We start from the raw sequence: 26,217 nt of genomic DNA on the forward strand, positions 1-26,217 counted from the left end.
ACGCATGACGCATGCAGCGTCATGCGCCCGGAGGCAGAGCTATCGGAGGGGGCACGTCTTAGCGGCGGCCGTCGCTGCCCCCTGAAACTAGCCTAAGATGGCGGTCGGCGTTCACAGCCTTTTATACCCCCTGTGACGCCACACAAAGCCAGCCAATCACTTCAATGCCCATCTCTAAGATGGAGCTGGCTGCTGCCTATGTCATCGCGTTGCCCAGTGTGCATCCTCCATCATTGGCTGAAAAAGGGAGCTGGAAGCATAATTTGAAATGCGACTTTGGCGCTCTGGTTGCTGACATTGTGGCCGACCTCACACTATGGTCGGATTTCGTTTCATGAAACCAGACTTCAGTGAAAGTCGGCAACTTATGAATTTGACCGACCCGTTTCGCTCAATTCTATTTTTAGCTCTTAGCTTCTTGGAGAAGGCAAAGTGCGCATCAGATTAAATTTTGTTTATTTTCTTTCTGTGTTTAAAAATGAGAATTTTTTCCTCCTCTTTCTGTCGTCATTATTACATTGTTTTTCTTACTTTATGTTTTGTATTACGGCTCTATAAGGTCATTTTTCTGACTCGTGTATGTTTCTTAGTTCGATCTTATTTATACAGAAGGTGATTTTCAGATAATTTATGAAGCGCTGCTTGGTGTTTTTTCTCGCATCCCCATTATTTGTCATTTATAAACTTATGATTGAGTTTAACATTTTTTGTGCTTTCAGTATTTTGTTATGGTGAAATTTACACATAATGTGCTGATTTTTGCCTATTTTCTATCTTTTGCGCTCAGTTATTTTTCTCGCTTCCTTTGCTCTTGAAGGATCTCTGTATGTTAGGACTGGCGGAACGAACCAAATAATAAGAAGGTAGTAATAAGGTGCGTTCGCAGCCCAGGGTCCACCGTGCAGAGATGTTACCTGCTGCCTGTTAATGGCGGACGCTATATGGCGGTATAATAGAACAGACACGGGTTAACATCACCCAGTGGATACAGAGGTGGACTATGTTGCTTCACAGAACCGCAATAACGCAGAATATAAATGCCGTAGCCTGTTAAGCTCACAGAGCTCGGCAAAGTGAGCGCTAGTGTACAGTCACAGAACTCTGCCCCAAAGACACAGGGTGAGTCCCTCTAGACCCATTAAAGGGAACCTGTCACCCCCACCAGGCGTTTTTAAGTAAAAGAGCCACCTTGTGCAGCCCTAATGCTGCATTCTGTCAAGGTGGCTCTTTTATTTGGTGTCCCTTCCACCGCAGAAATAAGCGTTTTTAAAATTTGTCCGCCATACCTGTAGTTTGTCTGGGGTGGCAGTTCTTTCCCCCTCGGACACAGACACCTCACATCCATCAGTCATTTCCTCCTTCACTGTTGGCGCTGCCTCCTCAGCGTTCATTTCTTTTCCTGGCGCCTGCGCTGTAATATTTGTTGTCTGACATCACGTCTTGCTTATCGTGCCTGCATGGACTGCAGGGCGGGATCTCGGGTCGTGCGTCCACGCAGGTGCGATAAGCAAGATATCACGTGATGTCAGACAACGGGCAGCGCTAACTGCGCATGCCGAAGAAAAAATATTACAGCGCAGGCGCCAGGAAAAGAAATGAACGCTGAGGAGGCAGCGCCAACAGCGAAGGAGGAAATGACTGACGGATCTGAGGCGTCTGTGTCCGAGGGGGAAAGAAGTGCCACCCCAGACAAACTACAGGTATGGCGGACAAATTTTAAAAACGCTTATTTCTGCGGTGGAAGGGACGCCAAATAAAAGCCACCTTGACAATGCAGCATTTGTGCTGCACAAGGTGGCTCTTTTACTTAAAAACACCTGGGGGGGGTGACAGGTTCCCTTTAAGCGTGCGGCGTCGCACATGCGAACACCACTGAGGCCGGTTTCACATTAGCGCATTTTCAGCGCGCGCACGGCCGGGGGTAGCTCCGCCCCCCCGAGCCGGCTCTCTGCCCGGCGTGCCCGCCCCTTGCTTGTAGCGCCGCCTACTAGCGGACAGCGGCGCCTGCGATCGGCGCACCCTATCTTTAGCATAGGGTGCGCAGATCGTGCGCAGGCCGTGCGCTAGTTGCGCTTTGAGGCCGGTTTCACATTAGCGCATTTTCAGCGCGCACGGCCGGGGGTAGCTCCGCCCCCGAGCCGGCTCTCTGCCCGGCGTGCCCGCCCCTTGCTTGTAGCGCCGCCTACTAGCGGACAGCGGCGCCTGCGATCGGCGCACCCTATCTTTAGCATAGGGTGCGCAGATCGTGCGCAGGCCGTGCGCTAGTTGCGCTTTGACCTGTGCTGCGCACTTTTGACGGTGCGCCGTGCGCGCCAAAATCAAACTTTTCGGATTTTGGCGCGCACGGCGCACCGTCAAAGGTGCGCAGCACAGGTCAAAGCGCAACTAGCGCACGGCCTGCGCACAATCTGCGCACCCTACGCTAAAGATAGGGTGCGCCGATCGCAGGCGCCGCTGTCCGCTAGTAGGCGGCGCTACAAGCAAGGGGCGGGCACGCCGGGCAGAGAGCCGGCTCGGGGGGCGGAGCTACCCCCGGCCGTGCGCGCGCTGAAAATGCGCTAATGTGAAACCGGCCTAATAGACGCTGGCTACTGTGGGGTGCTGACCAAGTGCAGTGGCGTACAGGCAGTCCACTACTTGGCACTGAAGCTAGGCCCTGACTCTGCATCCTACCTGCACTAACAGCCTAGGCACTAACTGGCAAGGCCGAACACCACATGCGTACCAAGGGTAGGGGTTTCATAATGAGTCAGTCACCAGAGACATTCATACATGCATACAACACACACACAGACCGCAGGGAACAAGGCTTGAGATTCCCCGTGCGGTGATGGGAACCCTAGACCATATTCCCACTAACTGCTTTATGCAGTATTTCCTGGCTTTGCTGTGTAATGGCGTCACAGGATTCGCGCCCTCACACAGCTCAGATGCCCTTCTATCAGTCATGACTGCATCGCACTCGTGGTCAAAATGGCGCCGTCGCCTTCACATCGCTCCTTTTCTACGCCAGTGGACAGAGCGTCACCGCATAGATCTTCAGCGACACCTCGTGGTGGGAGGATGAAATGGAAGATAATATTTCACCATGTACTACAGGACCTTCCATGACGTCAGGCCCATGTGACCAGACTAATAGGTGGTTGCCATAGCGCGCCCTGGATATGGCGGGACAGTCCCGTTTTGACTGCCTGTCCCGCTGCCCTGAGCGGGGATCTTTTTTCCCCCGCACTGCACTGAGCCGCCGGCCCCCCACAGCCTGCGATGACTTGGTAGGTTGTTTCTTCTGTCTACACAGGACCTGTGATGGGGTCACAGGAGGGGAGGAGTCAGGAGTCACATGATCAGAGTCTCGGTGCTGCAGGAGCTCTGCTCAGCTGTGCTGGTTGTCATGATACTGGTGAGGGGAAGTTTATGTGTGGGATCAGGAGGAGTTTACAGGGCAGATGTAGCAGACAAGTGTGTGGGGTATGCGGAGCGGAGCCGTGTGTGTACGAGGTGTACGGAGCGAAGCCACATGTGTATGGAGCGCAACCACGTGTGTGTACAAGGTGTACGGAGCGGAGCCGTGTGTGTACGAGGTGTACGGAGCGGAGCCACATGTGTACTAGGTGTACGGAGCGGAGCCACAAGTGTATGGAGCGCAACCACGTGTGTGTACGAGGTGTACGGAGCGGAGCCGTGTGTGTACGAGGTGTACGGAGCGGAGCCACATGTGTATGGAGCGCAACCACGTGTGTGTACGAGGTGTACGGAGCGGAGCCGTGTGTGTACGAGGTGTACGGAGCGGAGCCACATGTGTACTAGGTGTGCGGAGCCACATGTGTATGGAGCGCAACCACGTGTGTGTACGAGGTGTACGGAGCGGAGCCGTGTGTGTACGAGGTGTACGGAGCGAAGCCACATGTGTATGGAGCGCAACCACGTGTGTGTACGAGGTGTACGGAGCGGAGCCGTGTGTGTACGAGGTGTACGGAGCGGAGCCACATGTGTACTAGGTGTGCGGAGCCACATGTGTATGGAGCGCAACCACGTGTGTGTACGAGGTGTACGGAGCGGAGCCGTGTGTGTACGAGGTGTACGGAGCGAAGCCACATGTGTATGGAGCGCAACCACGTGTGTGTACGAGGTGTACGGAGCGGAGCCGTGTGTGTACGAGGTGTACGGAGCGGAGCCACATGTGTACTAGGTGTACGGAGCGGAGCCACATGTGTATGGAGCGCAACCACGTGTGTGTACGATGTGTACGGAGCGGAGCCGTGTGTGTACGGAGCGGAGCCACATGTGTACGAGGTGTACGGAGCGGAGCCACATGTGTATGGAGCGCAACCACGTGTGTGTACGATGTGTACGGAGCGGAGCCGTGTGTGTACGAGGTGTACGGAGCGGAGCCACATGTGTACTAGGTGTACGGAGCGGAGCCACATGTGTATGGAGCGCAACCACGTGTGTGTACGAGGTGTACGGAGCGGAGCCGTGTGTGTACGAGGTGTACGGAGCGAAGCCACATGTGTATGGAGCGCAACCACGTGTGTGTACGAGGTGTACGGAGCGGAGCCGTGTGTGTACGAGGTGTACGGAGCGGAGCCACATGTGTACTAGGTGTACGGAGCGGAGCCACATGTGTATGGAGCGCAACCACGTGTGTGTACGATGTGTACGGAGCGGAGCCGTGTGTGTACGGAGCGGAGCCACATGTGTACGAGGTGTACGGAGCGGAGCCACATGTGTATGGAGCGCAACCACGTGTGTGTACGAGGTGTACGGAGCGGAGCCGTGTGTGTACGAGGTGTACGGAGCGGAGCCACATGTGTACTAGGTGTACGGAGCGGAGCCACATGTGTATGGAGCGCAACCACGTGTGTGTACGAGGTGTACGGAGCGGAGCCGTGTGTGTACGAGGTGTACGGAGCGAAGCCACATGTGTATGGAGCGCAACCACGTGTGTGTACGAGGTGTACGGAGCGGAGCCGTGTGTGTACGAGGTGTACGGAGCGGAGCCACATGTGTACTAGGTGTACGGAGCGGAGCCACATGTGTATGGAGCGCAACCACGTGTGTGTACGATGTGTACGGAGCGGAGCCGTGTGTGTACGAGGTGTACGGAGCGGAGCCACATGTGTATGGAGCGCAACCACGTGTGTGTACGAGGTGTACGGAGCGGAGCCACATGTGTATGGAGCGCAACCACGTGTGTGTACGGAGCGGAGCCACATGTGTACGAGCTGTACGGAGCGGAGCCACATGTGTATGGAGCGCAACCACGTGTGTGTACGATGTGTACGGAGCGGAGCCGTGTGTGTACGAGGTGTACGGAGCGGAGCCACATGTGTATGGAGCGCAACCACGTGTGTGTACGAGGTGTACGGAGCGGAGCCACATGTGTATGGAGCGCAACCACGTGTGTGTACGATGTGTACAGAGCGGAGCCGTGTGTGTACGAGGTGTACGGAGCGAAGCCACATGTGTATGGAGCGCAACCACGTGTGTGTACGAGGTGTACGGAGCGGAGCCGTGTGTGTACAAGGTGTACGGAGCGGAGCCACATGTGTATGGAGCGCAACCACGTGTGTGTACGAGGTGTACGGAGCGGAGCCACATGTGTATGGAGCGCAACCACGTGTGTGTACGAGGTGTACGGAGCGGAGCCGTGTGTGTACGATGTGTACGGAGCGGAGCCACATGTGTATGGAGCGCAACCACGTGTGTGTACGAGGTGTACGGAGCGGAGCCACAAGTGTATGGAGCGCAACCACGTGTGTGTACGAGGTGTACGGAGCAGAGCCGTGTGTGTACGAGGTGTACGGAGGAGAGCCACATGTGTATGGAGCGCAACCACGTGTGTGTACGATGTGTACGGAGCGCAACCACGTGTGGGTACGATGTGTATGGAGTGCAACCACGTGTGTGTACGAGGTGTGCGGAGCTGTGTGTGTACGAGGTGTACGGAGCAGAGCCACATGTGTATGGAGCACAACCACGTGTGTGTACGGAGCGCAACCACGTGTGTGTACGATGTGTATGGAGTGCAACCACGTGTGTGTACGAGGTGTGCGGAGCTGTGTGTGTACGAGATGTACGGAGCAGAGCCACATGTGTATGGAGCGCAACCACGTGTGTGTACGATGTGTACGGAGCGCAACCACGTGTGTGTACGATGTATACGGAGCGCAACCACGTGTGTGTACGATGTGTACGGAGCGCAACCACGTGTGTGTACGATGTATACGGAGCCCAACCACGTGTGTGTACGATGTGTACGGAGCGCAACCACTTGTGTGTACGATGTGTACAGAGCGCAACCACGTGTGTGTACGATGTGTACGGAGCGCAACCACGTGTGTGTACGATGTGTACGGAGCGCAACCACGTGTGTGTACGATGTGTACGGAGCCCAACCACGTGTGTGTACGATGTGTACGGAGCGCAACCACGTGTGTGTACGAGGTGTGCGGAGCTGTGTGTGTACGAGATGTACGGAGCAGAGCCACATGTGTATGGAGCGCAACCACGTGTGTGTACGAGATGTACGGAGCGGAACCACGTGTGTGTACGAGGTGTACGGAGCAGAGCCGTGTGTGTACGAGGTGTACGGAGGAGAGCCACATGTGTATGGAGCGCAACCACGTGTGTGTACGATGTGTACGGAGCGCAACCACGTGTGTGTACGATGTGTATGGAGTGCAACCACGTGTGTGTACGAGGTGTGCGGAGCTGTGTGTGTACGAGATGTACGGAGCAGAGCCACATGTGTATGGAGCGCAACCACGTGTGTGTACGATGTGTACGGAGCGCAACCACGTGTGTGTACGATGTGTACGGAGCGCAACCACTTGTGTGTACGATGTGTACGGAGCGCAACCACGTGTGTACGATGTGTACGGAGCGCAACCACGTGTGTGTACGATGTGTACGGAGCCCAACCACGTGTGTGTACGATGTGTACGGAGCGCAACCACGTGTGTGTACGATGTGTACGGAGCGCAACCACGTGTGTGTACGATGTGTACGGAGCGCAACCACGTGTGTGTACGATGTGTACGGAGCAGAACCACGTATGTACAAGGTGTACGGAGCGGAGCCATGTGTGTACGAGGTGTACGGAGCGGAGCCACGTGTGTACAGAGCGGAGCCGTGTGTGTACGAGGTGTACAGAGCGGAGCCACGTGTGTACGAAGCGGAGCCGTGTGTGTACGAGATGTACGGAGCGGAACCACGTGTGTACGAGGTGCATGGAGCGGGGCCACGTGTGTACGAGGTGTACGGAGCGGAGCCATGTGTGTATGGAGCACAACCATGTGTGTGTACGGGGTGTACGGAGCGGAGCCACGTGTGTACGGAGCGGAGCCATGTGTGTATGGAGCACAACCATGTGTGTGCACGGGGTGTACGGAGTGGAGCCACGTGTGTATGGAGCGCAACCATGTGTGTGTACGAGGTGTGTGGAGCTACATGTGTATGTACGAGGTGTACGGAGCGGAGCCACGGGTGTACGGAGCGCAACCATCTGTGTGTACAAGGTGTACGGAGCGGAGCCATGTGTGTATGGAGCACAACCATGTGTGTGTATGGGGTGTACGGAGCGGAGCCACGTGTGTATGGAATGGAACCATGTGTGTGTACGAGGTGTACGGAGCGGAGCCACGTGTGTATGGAGCGCAACCATGTGTGTGTACAAGGTGTGCAGAGTGGAGCCACGTGCGTATGGAGCTCAACCATGTGTGTGTACGAGGTGTAAGGAGCGGAGCAACATGTGTATGGAGCACAACCATGAGTGTGTACGGAGCGGAGTCACATGTGTACGAGGTGTGCAGTGCCACGGGTGTACGGAGCGGAGCCATGTGTGTATGGAGCGCAACCATGTGTGTGTACGGTGTGTACGGAGCGGAGCCACGTGTGTATGGAGCGCAACCATGTGTATGTGCGGAGCGGAGCCACGTGTGTACGGAGTAGAGCCACGTGTGTATGGAGCGCAACCATGTGTGTGTACGGAGCGGAGCCATGTGTGTGTATGAGGTATACAGAGCGGAGCCACGTGTGTATAAAGTATACGAAGTGGAGCTACGTCTGTATGGAGCGGAGCCATGTGTGTGTACGAGGTATACAGAGCGGAGCCACAAGTGTATAAAGTGTACGAAGCGGAGCTACGTCTGTATGGAGCGGAGCCAAGAGTGTGTACGAGGTATACGGAGCGGAGCCACGTGTGTATGAGGTGTACGGAGTGGAGCGGTGTGTATGAGGTGTATGGAGCGGAGCCGCGTGTGTATGAGGTGTATAGAGCGGAGCCACGTGTGTATGGAGCGCAACCATGTGTGTGTACGAGTCACGTGCGTACGACGTGTATGGAGCGCAACCATGTGTGTTTACGGAGCGGAGCCACGTGTGTTTGGAGCGCAACCATGTGTGTGTACGGAGCAGAGCCACGTGTGTATGGAGCGGAGCCATGTGTGTGTACGAGGTATATGGAGCGAGGCCACGTGTGTATGAGGTGTACGGAGCGGAGCTACATGTGTGGAGCGGAGCCATGTGTGTACGAGGTATACGGAGTGGAGCCACGTGTGTATGAGGTGTACGGAGCGGTGTGTGTATGAGGTGTATGGAGCGGAGCCGCGTGTGTCCGACGTGAATAGAGCGGAGACACATGTATGGAGCAGAGCCACGTGTGTAGAGGTATACGGAGCGGAGCCACCTGTGTATGAGGTGTACAGAGCGGAGCCACGTGTGTATGAGGTGTACGGAGCGGTGTATGAGCTGTATGGAGCGGAGCGGTGTATGTCTACGAGGTGTATAGACCGGAGCCACGTCTGTATGGAGTGGAGCCGTGTGTGTGTACGAGGTGTACGGAGCGGAGTCACGTGTGTAACAGGTGTACGGAGCTGAGCCGCATGTGTGTACGAGATGCACAGAGCTGAGCCGCGTGTGTGTACGAGGTGTACAGAGCTGAGCCGCGTGTGTGTGTGTACGAGGTGTATGGAGCTGAGCAGTGCGTGTGTGTACGAGGTGTACAGAGCGGAGCCATGCGTGCACGAGGTTTACGGAGTGGAGCCGTGCATGTACGAGGTGTATGGAGCAGAGCCACGTGTGTGTACGAGGTGTACAGAGCGGAGCCGTGTGTGTGCGAGGTGTATGGAGCGGAGCCATGTGTGTGTAGAGGTATACGGAGCGGTGTGTGTACGGCGCTGGGCCACGTGTGTATGGAGCTGAGCCATGTGTGTTTACGAGGTATACTGAGCAGAGCCTTGTGTGTACGAGGTGTACGGAGCTGAGCCACATGTGTATGGAGCGCAACCATGTGTGTGTACGAGGTGTAAGGAGCGGAGCCACGTGTGTACGGGGTGTACGGAGCGGAGCCACGTGTGTATGGAGCACAACCATGTGTGTGTGCGGAGTCACGTGTGTACGAGATGTGCGGAGCCACGGGTGTACGGAGCGGAGCCATGTGTGTATGGAGCGCAACCATGTGTGTGTACGAGGTGTACGGAGCGGAGCCACGTGTGTATGGAGCGCAACCATGCGTGTGTACGAGGTGTATGGAGCGCAACCATGTGTGTGTACGGAGTAGAGCCACGTGTGTATGGAGCGCAACCATGTGTGTGTACCGAGCGGAGCCATGTGTGTATACGAGGTATGTGTGTATGAAGTGTACGAAGCGGAGCTACGTCTGTATGGTGTGGAACCAAGTGTGTGTACGAGGTATACGGAGCGGAGCCATGTGTGTATGAGGTGTACGGAGTGGAGCGGTGTGTTTGTATGAGGTGTATAGAGCGGAGCCACGTGTGTATGGAGCGCAACCATGTGTGTGTACGGAGCTGAGCCATGTGTGTATGGAGCGCAACCATGTGTGTGTACGGAGCGGAGCCACATGTGTACGAGGTGTACGGAGCGGAGCCACGTGTGTTTGGAGCGCAGCCATGTGTGTGTACGGAGCGGAGCCACATGTGTATGGAGCGGAGCCATGTGTGTGTACGAGGTATATGGAGCGAAGCCACGTGTGTATGAGGTGTACGGAGCGGAGCTACATGTGTGGAGCGGAGCCATGTGTGTGTGCGAGGTATACGGAGCAGAGCCACGTGCGTATGAGGTGTACGGAGCGGTGTGTGTATGAGGTGTATGGAGCAGAGCCGCGTGTGTACGACGAGTAAAGAGTGGAGCCACATGAGTATGGAGCAGAGCCATGTGTGTGTAGAGGTATACAGAGCGGAACCACGTGTGTACGAGGTATACAGAGCGGAGCCACCTGTGTATGAGGTGTACAGAGCGGAGCCACGTGTGTATGAGGTGTACAGAGCTTAGCGGTGTATGTGTACGAGGTGTATAGACCGGAGCCACGTCTGTATGGAGTGGAGCAGTGTGTGTGTACGAGGTGTACGGTGCGGAGTCACGTGTGTAACAGGTGTAAGGAGCGGGGCTGCGTGTGTGTGTACGAGGTGTACGGAGCTGAGCCCCGTGTGTGTGTGTACGAGGTGTACAGAGCTGAGCCACGTGTGTGTACGGAGCGGAGCTGCGTGTGTGTGTACGGAGTGGAGCTGTGCGTGTACGAGGTGTATGGAGCGGAGCCACGTGTGTGTACGAGGTGTACGGAGCGGAGCCGTGTGTGTAGAGGTATGCGGAGCTGTGTGTGTACAAGGTGTATGGAGCGGAGCCATGTGTGTGTAGAGGTATACGAAGCGGAGCCTTGTGTGTGTACGGAGCTGGGCCACGTGTGTATGGAGCTGAGCCATGTGTGTTTACGATGTATACTGAGCAGAGCCTTGTGTGTACGAGGTGTACGGAGCTGAGCCACGTGTGTATGGAGCGGAGTCATGTGTGTGTACGAGGTATACGGAGTGGAGCCACGTGTGTATGTATGAGGTGTATGGAGCGGAGCCATGTGTGTGTAGAGGTATACAGAGCGGAGCCATGCGTGTGTACGAGGTATATGGAGCGGAGCCACGTGTGTATGAGGCGTATGGAGCGGAGCCATGTGTGTTCGAGGTGTATAGAGCTGAGCCGTGTGTGTACGAGGTGTACGGAGCGGAGCTGTGTGTGTGTACGAGGTGTACGGAGCGGAGCCACATGTGTATGAGGTGTATGGAGCGGAGTCGTGTGTGTGTGTGTGTGTGTGTGTGTGTGTGTAAGAGGTGTATGGAGCGGAGCCGCATCTGTGCAAGGTGTATAGAGCGGAGCCATGTGTGTATGAGGTGTACGGAGCGGAGCCACATGTGTATGGAGCGGAGCCGTGTGTGTAGAAGTATATGGAGCGGAGCCATGTATGTGTAGAGATATACGGAGCGGAGCCACATGTGTACGAGGTGTATGGAGCATAGCCGTGTGTGTACACGGTGTAAGGAGCGGAGCCGTGTGTGTGTACGAGGAGTATAGAGCGGAGCCGTGTGTGTGGAGCCGAGCCGTGTGTGTGTACGAGGTGTGTGGAGCCGAGCCGTGTGTGTGTACGAGGTGTGTGTGTACGCGGTGTGTGGAGCCGAGCCGTGTGTGTGTACGAGGTGTGTGGAGCCGAGCCGTGTGTGTGTACGAGGTGTATGGAGCCGAGCCGTGTGTGTGTACGAGGTGTAGGGAGCGGCGCCGCGCGTGTATGAGGTGTGCGGAGCCAAGTTATATGTGTACAAGGTGTATGAAACGGAGCCCTGTGTGTACAAGGTGTATGGAGCTGAGCCTTGTGTACGGAGCGGAGCAGAGCCATGTGTGTACGGAATTGAGCCACCTGTGTATGGAGCAAAGCCGAATGTGTACAAGGTTTACAGAGTGGAGCAATGTGTGTACAAGGTGTACAGAGCCTGGCCTCATGTGTACGAGGTTTATGGAGCAGAGCCGTGTGTGTATGTGACATACAAAGCGGAACTGTGTGTGTATGAGGTGTGCGGAGCCATGCGTGTACAAGGTGTATGGTGGGGAGCATTCATACCTCCCAACCGTCCTGGATCCAGCGGGACTGTCCTGATTTTGAGAGAGAGTCTGTCCCGGCCGGGAGGTTACTTTTCCTGCGGACACAGGAGTACATGGCGTAGCCCCGAGGAGCACTTTAAAATTCGCACGTGATGTTCCACCAGAAGTGACGTGCTAGAAGCTGACCATAAATGAGGTAATTTCGGGAGGAGATTGTGACGGAACCATGGAGGTACTTCAGGGAATGCTTCAGATCCATCACTGTGTCTTCTTCCAACAGCGCGGACAGCGGGATCGCTTTGGAATTGGGAATGCCCGGCCATGTGAGCGGATCATGATATGTCCTGCATCGGGAGGCTCAGGTGGGCATTACAATGGGATTCAGGCTGCTATAGTATCTGTATAGAATCTTTCTTTCTTACTCTCTTTGTTTCTTTCTCTCTCTCTCTGTTCTTTCTTTCTCTCGCTCTCTAATCTTCTTTTTCTTCTCTCTCTCTGTTCTTTATTTCCTCTCTTTCTTCTCTTCCTTTCTCTCTCTCTGTTCTTTCTTTCCCCTCTTTTTCGCTCTAATCTTTCTTTCTCTCTCTGTTCTTTCTTTCTCTCTCTCTGTTTTCTTTCTCTTTATTTCTCTCTCTCTTCTTTCCCAGCTTTCTTTCTTTCCCATCTTTCTTTCTCTCTCTGTTCTTTCTTTCCCCTCTTTCTTTCTTTCTCTGTTCTTTCTTTCCCTTCTTTCTTTCCTTTTTCTTTCTTTCTTTCTCTTTTTCTCTCTCTGATCTTTCTTTCTGTTCTTTCTCTCTGTTCTTTCCCATCTTTCTTTCTCTCTATGTCTCTGTTCCTTCTTTACCCTCTTTCTTTCTCTCCTTTATTTCTTTCCCCTCTTTCTCTCTGTTCTTTATTTCTTTCCCCTCTTTCCTTCTATCTCTCTCAATCTCTCTGTTCTTTCTCTCTCTCTATATATATATATATATCTGTGTTCTTTCTCTTTCTCTCTTTCTTGCTTTCTTTCTCTCTTTCTGTTCTTTCTTTCCCCTCTTACTCTTTCTTTCTCTCTGTTCTTTCTTTCCACTCTTTCTTTCTCTCTCCCTCTCTGTTCTTTCTTTCCACTCTTTCTTTCTCTCTCCCTCTCTGTTCTTTCTTTCCACTCTTTCTTTCTCTCTCCCTCTCTGTTCTTTCTTTCTCTCTGTTCTCTCTTTCTTCCCCTGCTTTCTTTCTCTCTCTGTTCTTTCTTTTTCTCTCTCTCCTTTCTTTCTCTCTTTCTCTCTTTCTTTCCCCTCTTTCTTTCTCTGGGAGTGGTTGGGGCATGGACATGGGTGTGACTAGTTTTGAAATGGGTGTGGTTGGGGCATGGCCTAAAATTTGCAGCGGAACACTGAGCATGCCGCAACGTCTGTCCCTCTATCCCTTCTTCAAAAGTTGGGAAGTCGGCCTCACCTCCGTGAACACTCAGCTTTCCTCCGGAAGGACCGCCATCTTGCACGCTGCTAGCAGGCTTCTCCTCCATGTTGGAAGCCTTGCGGCTTCTCTGGGTCTCTGTAGACATTGGGAGAGTAGGAGCTACATTGCTGCGACTCCTGGTGGAGCGTCTCACTCCTGAGTCCTCTGATGTGCAGGCCGGTTGCTGGTTTCTTCTGCTCCCCGCTGGCCTGGACCGGGAAACAGAAGCCTGGGACTTGGCTCCATTGCTCATCCCAGGAAACCCACTCCCCCCTGGGTGGGAGAGAGAGCAGGTCCCTGGGTGGAGAGGTGTTGATTCTCTGGAGCTCAGGAACACACAGCAGGACCAGTGTCGACCGCACCCACAATTAGCCCAATGAGCAGTAGCTGAACAGAGCTGCACTCACTATTCTGCTGGTGGAGTGTCTGTGTACATACATTAATAATCCTGTACTGATCCTAAGTTTACCTACTGTATTATGCTCGAGAGCTGAAGTCATTATTCTGCTGATGGTGTCACTGTGTACATACATTACATTACTGATCCTGAGTTACATCTTGTATTATACTCCAGAACTGCACTCACTATTCTGCTGTGCAGTCACTGTGTACATGCATTATCTAGGAGGACCCCTAGGAATTTCTTCCTGGTTTCTGGGACCATGTCTGACTTCTTCCAGTTTACCACCCATCCCAGCTTCTGAAGCATGGAGATCAAGATCTGGCATTGGTCCCTGAGCTGTTCCTCTGAGCTGACCATTATCAGGACGTAATCTAGATAGGGTACTATGATGATGTCCTATTTCCTTAGGTAGGTGACTACCTCTGCCACCAACTTGGTGAATACCCTGGGTGCTGAGGATAGCCAAAGGGAAGACCCTCAGAGCAAACCTTAGAAATCTCTGGAAAGAAACATGGAAGGAACGTGATAGTACACGTTATTTAAATCTAGGGTACACATCACCATATATTTATCTAAGGAATCATGGATTTGATGGATTCCATCTTGAATTTCTTGTACCTTATCCATTGGTTTAAGGGCTTAAGATTTATTATTGTCCTGCTCTCTCCTGAGGGTTTCTTTGCTGAGAAGAGGTTGGAATAATGGCCCTTACACTTTTCCTGTTCGGGTACCAGGACTATCGCTCCGATTTTTAGCAAGTCCTGGATATCTGTCCACATGGGGGAAGCGGCTGGCTGAAGGCAGGAGTTCGTTATTATGAGCCTTTCGAGGAGTAGATGGGTGAACTCTTATCTTGTAGCCGCGGGAGACTATCTCTAAGATTCAAAGATTGTTTTGAGATCTCCTGCCAGCCCCCCAGAAACCGCCCTAGTCATCCCCCAACTCTCATGGCGTCACTTTCTATCTGAGCCTGATCCAAGAATTGAGTTTTTACCCCTGCCTCCCTTGGGGTAACGCCATCTGCCCTTTTTCCCTTTCCCCTTATAGCCTGACTTCTGGCTAGGTTGGGGCCTACAAAAGGGCTGATATTTGTTTGTTTTCTCCTCAGGGAACCCCTTCTTTTCGTCCGATGCCTTTTCTAGAATATAATCCAGAACAGGCACAAACACTTTATTACCCGAGAAGGGAATGGAACAAAGTTTATTTTTGGACTGAGTGTCCCCCGACCAAGTCTTTAACCAGATAGCCCTTTGGGTAGCATTGGACAAAGACCCATTCCTGGCTGCGAATCATACGGATTCTGCAGACACGTCAGCCATGAAGCCAGTCGCCAGTTTCAGGGGCAAAGGGATTTTAGGATGGTGTCCATGGAAGTCTTAGGGCCCCTTTACATTTAGCGACGCACCAGCGATCCCGACTACAATATGACCCGGTCAGGATCGCTGGTGCATCGCTAAATGGTCGCTAGTGAGCTGCCAAACAGGCAGATCTCAGCAGCGACGCAGCAGTGGTCGTTACTTACCTGTCAGAAGCAGCGATGATGACGTCCTCCGCCCGCGTCCACGCGTCACTCGGCACCAGAAGGAAGCCCAGCAGGAAGCAGCCGACGAGAAACGGCCCAGGGCGTCTCACATGATCAGCGATAACCAGCGGGGGAGCAGGTCGGAGGTAAGTATCACATGTATCGATATCACTACCAATATCGCTACTGCATTACAAAATCGGTGACGTTTTAGCGATATTTCTAGCGATATCGCTGTGTGTAAAGCCCCCTTTTAGATCTCAAAGGTTCCTCTAGGTCATCGACCCTTAAGTGCATGGACCGAGGTTGCTGCGATGATAGCTCAGATTATGGCTGCCAAGGTTTCCCAGATTCTTTTAAGGAGACCATCCGCCTTACAGTCCATGGGTTCTTTCAAGCTGGAGGAAACTTCAAATGGGATCGAAATTCTCTTCACCACATCTTGGGGATGTCTTCCCAGGCTTTGACGTCTTCTTGCTCAAAGGGCAGGCGGAGCTTAAAGTCTCTCGGAATGACCAAATTTTTCTCTGCATCTTCCCACTCCTCCATGATCATAGAACAAATCTGAATGTTGACCGGGAACATTCTACTTCTCTGGGATCGTAACCCTCCAAACATCTCATCCTATACTGAGAGGGGTTTTAGGGTTTCCACCACCTGCATGGTATCTTGTACCGCACAAAGGAGTTTGTCCGTGTCCTCGGAGGAAAAGAGGTACCCCTTTCCTCACTCTGGTGGGTCAGTAAAGACTTCCCTTTCCTCTTGGTCAGATTCCTCCGACATCTCATTAGAGGACACTTCCAATTCCCGTGGTCTTTTATGGGACCCTCCCTGGGATTTGGATTGTGAAGTAAGAGAGTTATACAATCCCAGAAATTGATGCCTAGACCTCCTCTTAGGCTATGTACACACGTCCGGAATTCCCGCAGATTTTATGTGTTTTTGCCACATTTTCTCGCAGCGAAAACGCTGCAAGAACGCATAAAATAAGCAACCCATTGAATTCAATGGCATTCTGCACATACTGCGCTAATGCTGCGCATTTTTCTGTGCCAGAATCGCATCTCGGAAAAATACGCAGCATGCTCATTCTTTTTGCGGAATAGCGGGAATTCCGCTCCCATAGGAATGCATTGTTCCGCTTACTTTCCGCATGTGGCTATGCCCACAATGGCAAAGTAAGCAGAAAATGTGTGGATGGTACCCAGGGTCTGGAGGAGAGGAGACTCTCCTCCAGGTCCTGGGTACCATATCCCTGTAAAAAAATAGAATTAAAATGAAAAATTGTGATATTCTCACCTTCCGGCATCCCACGCAGCGTCCCCAGGCCTCAGCGATGCTACCGGCAAGTCCCGTTCCCAGCGATGCCCTGCGACAATGACCTTTGATGACGTAGCGGTCTCGCAAAACACTGCATGGGACGCCGGAAGGTGAGAATATCACAAATTTTTACTTTATATCTTAGAAAAGTTAGCAGCCTCAATAGTAAAAAGTTGGTCACACTCGTCAAACACTATGTTTGACGAGTGTGACCAACCTATCAGTCAGTTTTCCAAGCGATGCTACAGATCGCTTGGAAAACGCTAGCATTCTGCAAGCTAATTACGCTTGCAAAACGCTAGTTGTTTGCGGGAATTACGCATGCGGATTTCTCACGTTTTTTCCCGCGACAGGGAGTTGTGGAATTCCCGTGGGAATTACGGACGTGTGCACATAGCCTTATAATGGACCTCATGTCTGATAGCACAGAAGTCTGCTCTTCCCTGATGATCTTTGAAGTGCAGGGTTCACATAGGTGTTTCTGCCAGGCTGCTGGTAGTTTGGCATTACAGATAGCACATCTTTTAAGTCTCCCTGACTTCCTGTTATCCTTCTTTGGAGTTGCTGAGACAGGTGTTTCCCCCCCCCTCAGAATACACAGAGTATATGCCATGTGTTTCTAAGTGTAGGGTAAGGCCTAAAGTGGGTATTGCTTTGCAAGCTTACTCTCATGCCCCTGGCTTTGTTCCAAGCCATTGTCTGCTTTAGCAGAATCCTCCATGGAGGATTTTCTGGTATGAAGTCCTATCTTACAGTAGGGTAGCCAACACGTAAATGCCTGACCTGCAGAGATGACGTCCCCGGAAGCGCACCCGCAGGAAGCAGACACCCAAGCATGGGGAAGCAGCTCGCAACTCAGGAGCAGCGCTTCATTGAGGTAGGCTGAAGGACCCTCATTGGAGGGTGTGGGCTCAAGATCTCTTGCTAGCAGGAAAGGCTGGGCCCTCGTTCCACGCTGATCTGCCCGATGCGGCTAGGAATAGGAGCTAGAGAACACAAAAAACGCAATGTAGACTCTGTAAAATGCAATATATTCAGCGACTATCCGCTCAGCTGAGAAAAACTGCAGTGTACAAAGTAGCCTTAGCTCATGTCTCCTCCAGAGCTGCATTCACAATGTCACAGCTGGATGTGATATTCAGTTCAGTCATTTTTGTTAGCAAATTGAACAGGTTTTGATAAATTACTCAATTTCAATACTACGAGGACCAATTCTTTTTTTTTTTTTTCCCCTTCCCCTCAGCATTGTAAGCGTCATTTTCCAGGGCAGAGATCGATCTTTCAAAATGGAGCAGACTTTGTGCAAGTTAACCAGGTGTATATATATTTTTCTTTTTTTTTTTTTAGATTTTTTTCTATTTTTTATTATTTTTTTTTTTAATTTTTAAAGATTTGTGCACTTGCCCAGGCTCGAAGATATTAAAATATAGCACAAAGGAAATAAAAAAGAAAAGAAAAAAAGCCCATTTACTAGAGGTAGAAATACAGGCAATATATACTATACGGCAACAACCATCGACGTAGTTATAGTTTTACTGTAACAACCAAATATTGCAACGACTCAAGTATCACTGAGCAAAGTGCATCTACAGTATTCAGTGTTGCTAATTAATCAGGTTTTGTTAATTTTTTTTTCCTTCTCTCTCAATTTTGGCAGCAGCGTCCTTGCCATTGACTAGCGTCTGTTGAGAACTTGGGGGGTAATTATTGCATGCTGCTTATTATACACGGATCTAAACATTACAGATACTCTAAAAATATTGCATGGCTGACTGATTAAGATGTTACACTTTAAAAACCTGTTGTTTTTTTTTGTAGGCAGAAGGATCTTTAGTCGACATGCCTCTCCTCCATCAGATATTGCAACGAAAAAAAAAACAAAAAACGTTACAGCGGAATGGTGCTTTCGCAGTGGTAAGGTAAAAAAAAACGCAGTTTACATCGTAGCAACAGAATGCGGTGAGTTCTCCTTCAATAGAAGTCTTCCAACACAGGCCGGACAGACATCTGTCTGGGATGATTTAGCGAATCCTGCTTTGAGCAGGGGGTTGGACCAGATGACCCAGGAGGTCCCTTCCAACTCTACGACTCTATGATGTCTGCACAACGTTTAAGGCTTTGGCTGGTTCTTTAGTCAGCCTCTTCCTCCGATTCTTCTTCTTCCGCCGTCTCCAGCCATGTCAGCCACTGGTTCACCTGCAAAAAAAATAAATAAAAATGTATATCAATCAAGTAGGACTTGAGCCTCACATGTGGCCAATAGGTAAAAGAAAATCATAAGGCCCCGAAGAGCTTTTCGGTGACGCTGCAGAAATGGATTTCGAGTGGCCCTGGCAGTACAACGTTCCTCCGTTCTACACGTTACAAAAGCAGCTATCGGCTTGGAGTTCACTAGTTTTGTCTTACTGCCGACATAATAACATATACACTGTGAATGTAATGGAAATACAGGAGAGCCCCTTGTTCAACAACAAGAAAACACAAAGAAAGCTGTCCTTGGAGTCAGTGCAGGTTGTCTTAGAGGAACTCAGGAAAAAGGTAACTTAGAATGGTTGGATAAAAGCAAAACCAGATCAGATGAATTGGGAAAAGTAATCTACCAATGGGTTTCGAAGAACGGGATGACCAATTCTGTGTTCACACTTTATGAGTTAATTAGTGGAGATGATACAGAAGGAGGAGATTTCCACAGGTTGGATGAAGCAATGCTCCTCAGATCATTGAAAGCCCTACAGCTGGAACACAAAGCGGAGATCATAACACTAAAGGACAGCAAGGGTGTGAAATTCTTTTAATGATTATGATCCCAGTCCTGTTTGACTGTTGAACAGACCTAGAACTATTTTGTACAGGAGCATATTGAGATCTCCTGCCATCTGTTGGAGTTTTACGTATATTACAAGGTGCCAGTCACTGCCTTGTAACAGTGGTATTCCCTGGATATTTCTGCTGACAGATGATGTCCTATTTTTACTCCGCATTCAGCGTCTGTATATATAGCGTGATCAAGTAACACTCCTGTGGGAATGCAATTTACGGCTGATGTTTGATGAGATGCCAGAAGCTTCAAGGTGATATTGATTATAAATATTTGCCAAAATATCAGCCCCTACTTATTTTGGTTTTGCTCACAGATTTACCTTTGCCCTTGAACCATGTTGGAGATGTGTTTGACAATTGATCTCTTGCGTTCGTAGACCTTTCTGCAAGATTACTCACTTAATAAATCTGTATGTACATAATAAACAGGGTCCACCCCAAAAAAAAAAAAAGAAAATCATACATTTTCACAAAACTGCCATTCTAGATCCCAAGTAGCTATGGGGAAGGCCATCGCACTATTAGTTACAGTCGACGACTACTAGAAAAAGTTGTAAGCAGATAGATCTATAAAAACTATGTAGAAAAAATTGTAATATCCAGCTGCATGCAATTTTGCAGAAGTTACTAGATGAACTTGCAGCTGCAAGTGAACAATCATGGTATATACACACTAGGAGGCGCCAACCTAATTAATGTTGCAGCCCCCCATGATCATTTTCACACCATGTAGCTGATAGGTCTTAGTAGATTTAAAATCAGTTGTGTAGATTTAAAATCAGTTCTATAGATTTAGTTGCAAGTCTGATTGTTGAGGATTTCCCCTGTAGCAATGACATTTACCCCAGTTAGGCTGGAGTCACACGCAACCATTAAAAAATCGGTCCGATTTTAACGATACGAAATCGCACAAAGAATTCTTGTCCAGGGATCCGTCTGTCATCCCATTTTCCGGCGATGAACCGATTTTATTTGCATCTAAGCATCAAATTGACATCCAATGCCAATGCCTGATGCTCTTTCCTGTTGACCTGGAGAAGTCTTGCGATTTAATCGCAATTCACACATGTGGTGCGTTTTCAATGCGATTTTTAATCGCATCCATAGACTTGCATTGTCGAATCTGTTATTTTGCAATCATAAAGGAACCGTGGTAGGTCCGTACCTCAAATTCACGGCCACAATAAACTCACCTGGTAACATCTTCTGCATATTCACTTTGCTCTGCTGGAACAGCTCCGTCAGCCATTCCCAATATTTGAGCTTGGCCAGTTGTTGAAGGCAGAGTAGGAACAAGGGAAAATGGGTGCCATTCTTCAAGGGCTGAGCCAGTTCAGATATGCTCACCAGGTCAGCAATTATGGCACGAGCTGCAAATTGTGCCAGGTAAGATTTCACCAGGGGTATGTCCATCTCCAGTTTTGGCCACTGGTCCAGTATATTTAGAAAAGCCTGTACAAGACGATGTGGTCAGTGACAGGAGCACAAAAAGTCTTGGCAGACCTGAACAGGACACCCCGCTTTACCTGCATGAAATGGTCACTGGTGGCCACACCTTCTTGCCGCAGGACCCCGATCAGAGAGCTGGCGCGCTCCTTGTCTTCATCGGACCGGTCTAGTGATTGAAGGATGATCCTACTTATCATTTCTGGGATGAAGTGTTTGGGAGCTCTCATTTCTTTCACGCTGTTTATGGCATCGGCAGCATTCCCATTGTTCAAGTACTCCGTCACAAATGCTTCCTGAAATGAGAAAACAATCATCCATAAAATAACGAAATGCAAACTATTAACAGATCATAGATTCCTTTGGATGGCAAAAAGATGGTGACTCAACATGGGCATGGCAATCGGACTAGTAACCTCATCTGAAAGGGGTTCATGAGGTCCAAGAGAACTATTGCATCTGGGTATTTCCACTCTTGAAATAACATTTTAACTCTTAAAAGGGAAATCGGTCAAAATTTTTGCCATGTGATCAGAGCAGCATGATGTAGGGGCAAAAATCCTGATTCCAACTTTGCATATTGTCAACCTCCTATTGGCAGCAGCATACACTCAAGGTTTCCTGTGTCCACCCATGAAGAGATAGAGAAACCATGACTCCAGCGATGTGTCACTTACTAGGCCGAGTTTTATAAGGAGCAGTTCATCACTAATGGACTAGGCGTCTCAGGTCTCCTGGTCAAGTCACACCCCCAACACGGATTGGCAGCTTCCTGTGTACAGTGTGCATAGGCAGAAAGCTGCCAATTAGTGGTGTGGGCGGAGTTATACAGAACTCAGCATTCCGAGCTCTGCAGCACAGAATACTCATACCCAATAAACTAAGTGACACATCGCTGGAATAAGTAGTCATGATGGAATCAGCGTTCTCTGCACCCATATCATATTTTTCTTAGGCTAGTTTCACACTAGTGTTTGGAAGCGCAGCGGATCCCCGCCGTGAAGCTCCGCCCTCTGCCGTGCCTCCTCCGGACAGCTCCGCCTATGGGCGCATACCGCTGCTTGCGGCCTGCGTACCCTATCTTTAGCATTGGATACGCAGGCCGTGCGCAGGTATGCTTTTGCCGCCGCATGTGCCCTTTTGACGGTGCGGCGACCTGTGCCAAACGCAACGTGTTGCATTTTGGTGCACTCGCCGCACCGTCAAAAGGACGCATGCGGCTGCAAAAGCATACCTGCGCACGGCCTGCGTACCCAGTGCTAAAGATAGGGTATGCAGGCTGCATGCAGCGGCATGTGCCCATAGGCAGAGCTGACTAGAGGACAAACACTAGTGTGAAACACCTTAGATAACAGCATAAAAAAAATTGCTGACATATTTCCTTTTAAGTGAGGAGTAAAACCTTAAGTGTCCTCTTAGGTTGGCAAAATGAAAGGATCTTAGGGTAACGTTTCAGTGAGGCTAATTTCACACTTGCTTTTTTTTTGCAGCGCGTTTTTCCCGCAAAAAAACGCATTGAAAAAGCGCATACAAACGCATACAAATGCTGCGTTTTTTTCAAGCATTTTTATGAGCATGCATGAAAAAAACGCAGCGTTTTTATGCGTTTTTAGTGCGTTTTTACCGCGTTTGCGTTTTTTTCCAACATTAGGTGGCCCCTCACACTAACCCAAACCATGACTTTACTAACCCTAACCCTGACACTAACCCTAACCCTGACCCTAACCCTTAACCAAACCATACTAACCCTAACCCTAAACCCTAGCTAACCCTAACCCTAGCCCTAAACCCCCTTAACTAACCCTAACTCTAACCCAAACCCCTAAATTCCATTGTCCAACTAATGGTAAAAAAAAAAACGCATGCGCAAAAAAACGCATACATAAGCATGCCAATGCGCACCCATAGACTTATAATGGGTGTCTTGCTGTAAAAAAACGCATTGCGTGCGCATGCGTTTTTTTGAGGCAAGTCGGACGCCCAAAAAATGCAACAGGATGCATTTTGTGCGCCCGAGCGCATACCGCAAAAAAACGCATGCGCGGAAAAACGCATACAAACGCATGTGTATGCGCACATAAGCGCATCCCATGCAAAGTATAGGAAAAAAAACGCATGCGTTTTTTAGCGCTAAAATACCGCGAAAAAAAACGCAAGTGTGAAACCAGCCTTAGGGACGCTCCAGCTATCCCGAAAATGATACGACCTGGTAAGGATCGCTGGTACGTCGCTACATGGCTACATGGTAAGCTGTCAAATAGGCAGATCTCTTCAGCGACGCAGCAACGATCCGGCGATCCGTATAACGACCTTGGCGGTCATTGGTACCTTGTCATACAGCAGCTATTCTGACGATTCCCGCCTGTGTCCCCGAGTTCTGCGTTGCCAACGAGGTCGCTCGTCGGGTCAAACACAGTGATGCGCGCTGGCCAGCGGGACAACAGCAATCAAAAAATGGCCCAGGAAATTCGAGCACGATCAGCGCTATCCAGCAGGGGGGGGGGGGGCGGTCGCCGCTTCGTGTCACATGTAGTGAGATCGCAGGCGAGGTCACTGTTGCGTCACAAAATCGGTGGAAAAAAAAAAAAAAACTAGTCTCGATTCCTGACTTGTTCCCCTTCTCTGACCCTGCAGGCTCGTCACGTGGCCCCTAATGACACCGTCCTCATGTTTAATGTGACTCTGGTGCTGCAGAGGCTGACGACATCCGTGCTGAAAGATGAGAAAAGAAACCTGAAGGAAGTACTGAATGCTGTGAAAGAGCTGGAACTTGCTCACCGGTGAGAGGAGCATGGGATCTGCGTCTCAGGGCCACGTCCATGTAGCTTCTGCAAAATCTGACCTTCTGATGTTTCTTCTGCAGATATTTCAATTATTTGAGTAAAGTTGGTGACAAGATGAGGTTTGATTTGGTGCTTGCAGCGTCTGAGGCCAGGAATGTGCTGCAGGGATGGAGAACATATCTCATGGATGTAGATCGTTGCCTCATTATAACACGTTGTGCACATTGTAGGCAATGCTCTGATCTTCTGAGTCAGGCTCGTAATTAATGGCGCTATATAAATAAATAAATAATAATGTCATTGAAAATTACTTTGAGGCACAAGTGCAAAGCTCAGAAGGGTGCCATGTGCACATTGTAGGCAGGGTGCCATGTGCACATTGTAGGCAATGCTCTGATCTTCTGAGTCAGGCTCGTAATTAATGGTGCTATATAAATAAATAAATAATAATGTCATTGAAAATTACTTTGAGGCACAAGTGCAAAGCTCAGAAGGGTGCCATGTTACATTGGCAGAGCACCTGAGGTGCCAGAACAGAACCTCCCATAAGTGACCTCCTTTTACCAATTAAATCTCTCAATGGATTCAATGAATTCATCTAGAGGTGCAGTGATTATATTGATACCACAGGTGTGTCATAAACTTTTATACCATTGGGTAGTGAAGAAAAATTAATTTACATTTTTACCACCAAGATTGTGTGTTAGCCCCAAGTTTTACATTTTTATACTGGGAAATGGGAACAATTGTCATCAAAATTTGTCCCACAATTTCTACTGAATGTAGAAATACCCCATATGTGGCTGTACAGTACTGCTTTGCCATACAGAGAGACTCTGGAGGAACGGAGCGCTATTTGCCTCCTGGAGCGCAGATTTTCCTAGACTAGCTTGTGGACTACATATAAAGAGCCCCTAAGTGCTAGAAAAGCAGAATCTACCATCAAGTGACCACATTTTATAAACTATACCCCTTTGGGAATTTATCTGCAGGTGTAGTGACGATTTTGACTCCATGGGTATATTCCAGAAAGAAGCAGCAATGAATGTTGCCAAATGAACACATTATGCCCAGCTTGTGCTTCTGGAGACATGCACCTGTAAATCAGGCAGGCTCTCATTACAAGAGAAATGCCAAATTAAATGTTCTTTAGACAAACTGGGGCTCAGAAGGGAGAGGGGGCATTGGATTTGGGAGCTGAATTTCTTTTGAGGTGGGGAGCAATTTCGCTTTTTCAGAGCCTTTGTGCTAACAGTAACATAGAAGACCCGTTAACAGATGATGGACCTGAGTGGGGACTTGCATGTTTTGTGGATTGAGTGGAAGCTTTTATTGGGAACATTTTACATAACATTTTGGATCAGTTATCCGGCGCCCTACGCTGAGCACTTACATTGGGATTTCCATCTAAATCTCTGAGTGACATGACAGATGAAACCACTGAAGGATCTATTCACTATAATGAGGTAGCAGATTTACTCTGGACTCCGTCTCTCCTCTGTTCAGCGGTGTCCTTTTCAGAAACGCACAAAACTGTGTCCGGCGGCACTTTTATGCAATTCCAAAAGGACGGACACCGCCGGATCACAGATCAGACGGCACCCAGAGTGCCTCTATCTGCCTCATTATAGGGAATCTTCTGCCAGAGGTTCTGTCTGAATCACGTAGTTCAGAAATTTACACAGAAACCCCGATGTAAGCGCTCAGCTCTGTGAGCAGGATAAATGTGAGCCAAACCTTACTGCGATCTTTGGGAGGCAGAATGAAAAAAATCAACAGCATGTGAAGAATTGGTTTTATTTATTTTTTATGCTGTTCCTCATGGAGTATAATTGTTATAGGGACTTTATTCTTTGGGTCGATGCAATTACGGAGATACCAGATTTCTAGCGGGTTTTTATGTGTGATTTCTGTCACACACTAAAAAACGCTTTTATTGCAAAAAATCACAATATTTAGACAGCTATAATTGTTCCAAATTTTGGCCCACAGAGTCATGTTATGACTTGATTCTTGAAGGATGAGCAGACATTTCATTGGTGACATTTTCGGGCACATGACATTTTTTGATCGCTTTCTATTCCAATTTTTGTAAGAATGAACAAAAAACAGCAATTCAGGAATTGCTTTTTGTTTTTTTTTTATACCATTCCTCATGTGGTAAAATTGATAAGGTGGATTTATTCTTCGGGTCAGTTCGATTACAGCGATACCTCATTTATATTTTTTTCATGTTTTAGCGCTTTTACACATTGAAAACTGTTTTAGAGAAGATAAAAATATTTTTGCATCGCTTTATTCTGAGAGCGATAACTTTTTTATTGTTGTGCTGATATGGCAGCTTCTTTTTTGTGGTACAAGATGATGTTTTCAGCTGTACCATTTTTATTTACATTCATCTTTTTGATCGCGTTTTATCGCACTTTTTATTCAGCGGTATGATAAAGCATTGTTTTTTGCCCCTTTTTTATTTTTATTTTTTTACGGTGTTCACTGAAGGGGTTAACTAGTACAATAGTTTTACAGAGCGGGTCTTTTACGGATGTGATGATACCAAATATGTGTACTTTTATTGTTTGTTTTTTAATTTACATAAATAAATGTAT

At 49.5% G+C, this 26,217-nt stretch overlaps 1 long non-coding RNA gene and 1 pseudogene across 1 annotated transcript; both read left to right on the top strand.

Annotated features, from left to right (window-relative positions):
* Positions 1–3,144: 3,144 nt before the first annotated feature.
* On the top strand, positions 3,145–26,217 carry LOC141082526 (uncharacterized). The gene is made up of 3 exons (XR_012230529.1): positions 3,145–12,079; positions 12,164–12,245; positions 23,463–26,217. It is a non-coding gene; the product is annotated as an uncharacterized lncRNA (long non-coding RNA).
* LOC141082525 (vacuolar protein-sorting-associated protein 25-like) lies at positions 18,752–19,870 on the top strand (annotated as a pseudogene).

Source organism: Dendrobates tinctorius, unplaced genomic scaffold (genome assembly GCF_039654945.1).
Source record: "Dendrobates tinctorius isolate UK_male_01 unplaced genomic scaffold, ASM3965494v1 ptg000018l, whole genome shotgun sequence".
NCBI lineage: Eukaryota > Metazoa > Chordata > Amphibia > Anura > Dendrobatidae > Dendrobates > Dendrobates tinctorius.